The sequence below is a fragment of the Pseudophryne corroboree genome, chromosome 3, assembly GCF_028390025.1.
Source record: "Pseudophryne corroboree isolate aPseCor3 chromosome 3, aPseCor3.hap2, whole genome shotgun sequence".
NCBI classification, from domain to species: domain Eukaryota; kingdom Metazoa; phylum Chordata; class Amphibia; order Anura; family Myobatrachidae; genus Pseudophryne; species Pseudophryne corroboree.
This window is the reverse complement of record NC_086446.1, coordinates 750,730,033-750,737,166: the sequence shown is the minus strand read 5'-3', so window position 1 is coordinate 750,737,166 and position 7,134 is coordinate 750,730,033.

Sequence of the window (7,134 nt, the reverse complement as noted above, 5' to 3'; positions counted from 1 at the left end):
AAAAAATACAGAGCGAACAACTCGGAATGACCCCCTAGGTTTTGCTCAACTGCTAACAAATTTGCTGCTGCAATCAACTCTGAATTACCCCCATAGACTTCAGATATTTTTTATATAACTTTGGAAGCTCCTAGATTAATTTTACTTCAGAACAGATAACATATCATTTTATCTTTGCTCTCTGTCTGCAGTCAAAAGGCAACTTTTGGTAGTCTGCTGTCTGTATATACAACCCTACCCGGATCATTCCCGTGTCCTACCCAGGTAGCTACCCGGGTAGGATTCACGGGTCACTTGATCCGGGTTTTTGCATGGGTTCCCTTTTCCACTAACAAAAAACATAGGTAAATGCACGCCCCCGTGCATTTACCCGTGTTTTTTGAGCTAGTGGAAAAGGGGTATAAATTATTGCTACTTTAAAAAAAACTGCAAAACCTTACCAAATCTCTCACTTTTTGAAACTCTCACTCTATTACATTTGGCCCCAGGTCTTGTTTGTGAATCCCTGTTTAGTTAATTGGGTTTCCTGTTAGAGGATGTCGTCAGATTATAATATACACATTGTAATGAACTACACCATAGGTTCTCAAACTCGGTCCTCAGGACCCCACACAGTGCATGGTTTGCGGATAACCCAGCAGGAGCACAGGTGTATTAATTACTCACTGACACATTTTAAAAGGTCCACAGGTGGAGCTAATTATTTCACTTGCGATTCTGTGAGGAGACCTGCAAAACATGCACTGTGTGGGGTCCGGAGGACCGAGTTTGAGAACCTGTGAACTTAGAACTACATCAAACCTGCTCTTCTGAATAGCATCAACATTCTATTGGTTTGGGTGGAGCAGACTCATAACTTTACATGAAAAGAACAAACATAACTCACATGGGTATGGGTCATTAGGTCGACCACACTTAGGTCGACAGTCATTAGGTCGACCACTATTGGTAGACATGCATTAGGTCGACATGTCACTAGGTTGACATGTACTAGGTCGACATGAGGTTTTTTACTTTTTTTGGTGTCGTTTTCTTCGTAAAGTGACAGGGAACCCCAATTAGTGCACCGTGTCCCCTCGCATGGCTCGCGTAGGTTATTATTCCCATTCGTAGTCCACGTGGATCGTAAAGTATGAAAACGTTTAAAAAAAATAAAAAAATGTGAAAAACTCATGTCAACCTTTTTCCATGTCGACCTAGTACATGTCGACCAATAATGGTCAACCTAATGACTGTCGACCTAATGACCGTATCCCATTCACACTTAGGCTGATTTATGTACAATGGGGAGAGACCCAGCAAAATGATGAGAAATGTGTGTTGGTGATTATAAAATAGTTTCCAACCTGATATCGCTGTCACTGTTGAGAACTCGGCAATCATCCCTGCCCCACAAGCTCACTGCCTAGGTGTCATTCTTGACTCTGATCTGTCCTTTGTTCCCCACATTCAATCTGTCTCAAGATCATGTTACATACATCTAAGAAACATATCCAAAATACGACCATACCTTACACAAGACACAGCAAAAACTCTAATCCATGCTCTCATTATCTCCCGCACTGATTATTATAACAGTCTCCTGACCGGTCTTCCCAAACATAGGCTCTCACCACTACATTCGATTCTGAATGCAGCTGCGAGGCTAATCTTCCTCGCTAGACGTTCATCGCCTGCAGATCCACTCTGTCAGTCCCTCCATTGGTTACCGGTATTCTACCGTATTAAATATAAAATACCTTTACTCACATACAAGGCTATTAACCAAACTGCACCAACATACATCTCTTCACTCATCTCAAAATATCTCCCTACCCGACCTCTCCGCTCTGCACAAGATCTACGTCTCTCATCCACACGCATTACTTGTTCACACTCAAAATGACAGGACTAAACCCACTCTGCGGAATGCCCTCCCACGCACAATAAGACTCGTCTCTAGTCTCCAAATCTTTAAACGTTCCCTGAAAACTCACCTCTTCAGACAAGCCTATCAAATTCCAGACCCACCCACATAACCTTCAGTGCTTCCCTATCTAATTATATCCTGTCCGTACAGTATTCATAACATCACATATCTTGTCTTTCTTTACTCTCACACCCTCCTGACACTTGGCCACATTGCGGGGTATCATCATACAACCCATTAAGAACCTAGCAATCTGGTGGACCATTATGCAATAGGTAGCATGTATCCTTGTGTATCTATGCCTATTTCCCTATAGATTGTAAGCTTGCGAGCAGGGCCTTCCTACCTCTATGTCTGTCTGTTTTTAACCAGTTTTGTTCTATGACTGTTGTAAAGCGTAACGGAATATGCTGCGCTATATAAGAATTTGAAACTGATAATAATAATAATAAAATGTTCCTGTGATGAAACATTGGTAGTGCTTGTTTTCTATGTGTGAGGGAGATTTCCCACCTTCAGAGATGTTTCATCCAAATAGTACCTTTACATTAGATGTAATGCTGTTACAATTGCCCTCCTCGCCTTCCTTTCTTCATCCGCACAGTAGCACTGTGTTAATCGCTGTTTTATACATCACATAGAGCAATTTTCCTTTCAGCTTTGAAGCTGCAGGACATCCTGTCACTTGATCACCATAGGGGAACCGTCCAGAATAAATGCAGCAATAATTACCTTTTTTCTGCTGTATCTTCTGAAAAGACCGCGTAGGGAGCATAATGTGACCACAGCGGCATAAACGCACCGTCCAGGGCCTCCGCAGCGCCGCTCGAGGCATCACCTGGCCTGTGAGGGGTTAATGTTTTTTGGCTGGGAGGAACTCAGAGAGTGGGCCGGGGGCCCATTGGCTGCAGCATGAGAGGGGGCTGGCCTGTCATGCATATATGCAGCTGGCAGGATACTTCCTGCCTCTCTTCAGACTGTTCGTTACCACTGCAAGTATTACTCTCCTTACATTTAAATCATCCTTATTCTCTGCTCACATCTTTTTCATACTTTATACTTCCATTTCCTCTGACCTTTAACCCCCTTTTGCTTTTTCCTATCCTTATAATCCTATACTTTCTAAATTTTTCTTCCTCACTTTTCTTTTTATTTTATACTCTATCTTCAGCTGAGGGGGTCCCATGGCCGCTAGAATGCGCCCCACCCGCTCTGTTGTCCTCCCCGCCCGGCTCATGGACGAGTCTGATGTCCAGCCGGCACGGGGAAGAAAGGCTGCAGCGGCCATACGAGAGCCCCAGGGCGCGCGCGGCCGGGCTCATCCGCCCGCCCGGGCTCCCCCGCGCGTGCGCTCTCCGTCCCCGCTGCTAGCCGCGGCGGGGAACGGAGCGCTGGCCGGCCTAAGAAGTACGCGGCAAAGAGCCAGGGATGGTGTTCTGCCGTCCCTGAGCTCGCCGCTCGCTACCCGCGGCTGCCCTGATCACGTGGGGCCGGGACAGAGCTCCCGGCCCGCGGATCAGCAGCCGGTTTCTAGTAATACAAATGCGGCAAGTGGTGGGTGAAAGGATTTGCCCTTAAGTTCTTTAACCCTCGATGTGATGGCCTCTTAGACGTCTGGAGTGTAAACCTTTACGCTATCAGTTACATGCACAACACAAGCAGTAAAAATTCACACTGTTTTATTATGAGGTTAACAAAAGTATATAAGGCAATGCATATGGGTGTAACTGACATGTCGTTACACTCCCATTGGCTCGTTAATAGTTACCAGGCAGAACAGAAAAGGCGGATGTCCATATATGGGTTTTCTACAAGTTTCTCAAACATTTAACAAGGTTTTTGTAACACAGTATATTTGGGTAGAAAGAACAAGTTTCATCTGACCTTGGATGCCAGACCCACACAGGCCTGGTATCTGTATGAGAGACAAAGGCACCTAGCACAGGGCAGCACGCATCCATGCAAACACATAAGAGTTCATATAGCATGTTTTAACCCTTCACTAGGGAAATAGAAATATTCACTTTTACACTGTAACTATTATAAGGAAATTGATCATATAAAAAGTAATATTTACAAAGCACAGAAGAGTTAACCCTTCAATCCCCTCTTAGAATCATGATTATTATATGACATGATTCTTGAGTGAGGCTCCTTTTAAATTTCTCCCTGTGGTGGTGTTAGATGTATAACAGGTATAGTTTCCAGGATATATGGTTATGGTGCTTCCTGGGTTGGGATTTTTTGACAATATGGGATATTCCCTTTTCCACATTTCGCACTGACTGTCATTTGTTTTGGTGTCATTAAAAAGGCTGAAAAAAAAACAATTTTCCTGTTCTAGGGGTATATTAAGGGGCACTGTACCTAGGTGGGGCCTAGATTTGCCACAGACATAACAGTTGCTTTTATTGTGTTTGTTAGCACTATACTTCATCCATTCTAACCAAAAATTAATGGACAATCTTTGAAGTAAGTTCAGATGTTGACCATATCTGTTTCTGGCAGCTGATGGGCGATATCCCCAATCTGTTCCTGTATTCCACCCCACAGCTTCCCAGGAATTACAATTAGATCCATAATATCTAATGTCATAGTACCATTCGTCAGTAACACAAATATATACTGTCTCAGACATTCCTGATTTCCTTTTCTGCTGTATGAAATGTTTGTTGTCAGCAAGTTTAGGGAACATGAAATAATCAAGGATATATGTGGCTACGTGTGTGTTGGAGGAATTGTACCACAAGGTGGGGATCCCATTTGTTTGTGTGATGTCGACTTCACATATTGTGAGGTGAATGAGGGCCAGTAGGGCTATCGAGATAGTCCCCAGGATAGAGATAGGGGACAGGTTCCTCATCTTCTTCTGTTCTTCTTTCTTCGCTAGGTGGGAGGTCAGGGCTGTCTGCCCCGGTTCGTACCTCACTGGAATCACTTGCTTCCCTCTCTAGGTCTGGTCTAGGAACCTTTTTTACTCGGGATGCATGGATCCAGGCAGGATTTTCCTCTGTCAGGACTGCTGTTCGGGTAACTGCTACGACCTCTGTCTCTGGACCATAGGTGAAGTCTCCTGGGCTCTTGTTCCTGGGGAGCACCTTCACCACGACTCTGTCTCTGACTTTAAAGGGGTGTGTAGGTTCCTGTGGATTCAAAAGGGTTTTTACAAACAACCTCATGTTCAATTTCATTCAGTTTTGTTATCAGGGACCTGACATACTCTTTTCTGATGAGTTCTAGATCTCCTTCCTGTATTACTAGTGGTTTCTTAGCCCAGGGTGTAGGAAAAGGGTCTACCCATTAGTATTTCAAAGGGTGAGTATCCTAGAGTTTTCTGTGGGGTATTCAAGATGCTGGTGTTTAGCTTTATTAGGGTTGTTCCTGAGGCAAGTGATGCATCTGCTAACATACTGGTCCACAAGTGATTTGGCATTAGTAACATAAAAATCATTGGTTAGTAGGAGGAGTGTTGTGGCTTCACCACGGTGACCAACACCACGGCACTGGGCAACGAGCAAAGGGGCACTGGACTGGGGTATACAGGGTTTCCCCTCTTTGCAGATTAATCCTGATTTAGGATTTTTTCTGCAGAATTGGGTAAGTCCAGTCGGAGAGATCAGTATTAGTCGCAGCAGCTTGAAGTTGAGTGAGCAGATGGACGTTGTAAAGGGAGGGACATGCTCTAGTGAGTGCAATGAGTTCTGCAGCTTGCGCGGACTGATAAGGTATTGGCAGGGTTTCCAACACAGTGTCAGGGAGGGTGACAATGGCATAGCCAGCCTGGTATGCACTGTCATTGGGCCTACTACAGGAGCCGTCAACAAAAACTATGTCTGCGCCTGGTATGGGAACGGGAGACATGTCAAGTCTGGGAGAAGTTTCAGCTTCAATAGAAGCAGCACAGTCATGTAGGTCGGGTGGTTCATCCTCGGGACCTTTCAAGCCTAAAAGGGTATTGAGAATGGGTGCAGGGCCAGAAGAACTAGCAGTGTACTTGATGGTAAGGGTAGGGTTACTCAAAAGGAGTACTTCATATCCACTAAGGCGCTGTGCTGACATGTGCTGTGTGTGCAAGCCTTTAAGTATTGCCAGGACATCATGTGTGGTGTGGAGTACTGTGATGTGGCCTAAAGTGAGGGTAGTGGCCATTTCTGCAACCATTGCACAGGCTGCCAAAGCCCTGAGGCAGGCAGGCATACCTTGCACAGACACTGGCATGACTTTGGAAAAAAATGCCACGGGGCGCAACTTCCCTCCATGAAACTGTGTGAGCACCCCCGCCATGGTTTTACAATTGTCCCTTGCATATAGATGGAAAGGTAGTACATAATTGGGGAGGCCAAGTGCCGGACTTTTCATCAACATACATTTTAAACTTTCATATGCAGTTAACATTTCTTGTGACCATTGTACAGTTTTAGGTTTGTCCTTCAGTGTGGCTTGTCTCAAAATGTTATCACAATAAGAGCAATCAGATATCCACTGTCTGCAGTAATTTACCATACCCAGGAAGGACAGTAGTTCCCTCTGGGTAGTTGGGGTGACCAGGCCCAATACAGACTGTATGCGTTGTGGACTGACTTTCCTCTCTCCCTGAGTGAGCACAAAACCTAAGTAATCAACATGCTTTTTACACCATTGCATTTTTATTTTGGACACCTTGTGTCCACATTCACAAAGCCAGTTTAGTAATGAAACACCATCCTCTCGGCAGGCCTCCTCAGTTTTACTACAGAGCAGCAGATCATCTGCATACTGTAGCAGGACTGAACCATGGTGAGGTTGCCAGGGCCCCAATGTGGCCTGGAGACAACAGGTGCGTCAACAATCTGCACCAGGTAAGTTGTTTACCCTCAAAAGAAAAGGCAAAAGTAATTGTGTCTGTGAATCTACAGGCATGCTGAAAAAAAAGGCATTCTTCAAATCAAATACAGAGAAGAACGCAGCATCTGCAGGGATTGCAGAAATGAGTGAGTTTACATCTGGAACAATTGGTGCAATTGGGACAATTAACTGATTGATTGCTCTGAGATTCTGTACAAATCTTATACTACCATCAGCTTTGGCAACAGGGTTCACAGGAGTACAGTATGGTGATACAATATGTCTGAGAATACCCTGTTGTAAGAATTGCTGTATCACGGGGCGGAGACCTTCTATCTTTTCTGGTGAGAGGGGATACTGCATAGGTCAGAACACAAAACACTGGTTGTTGCACCGCTGTC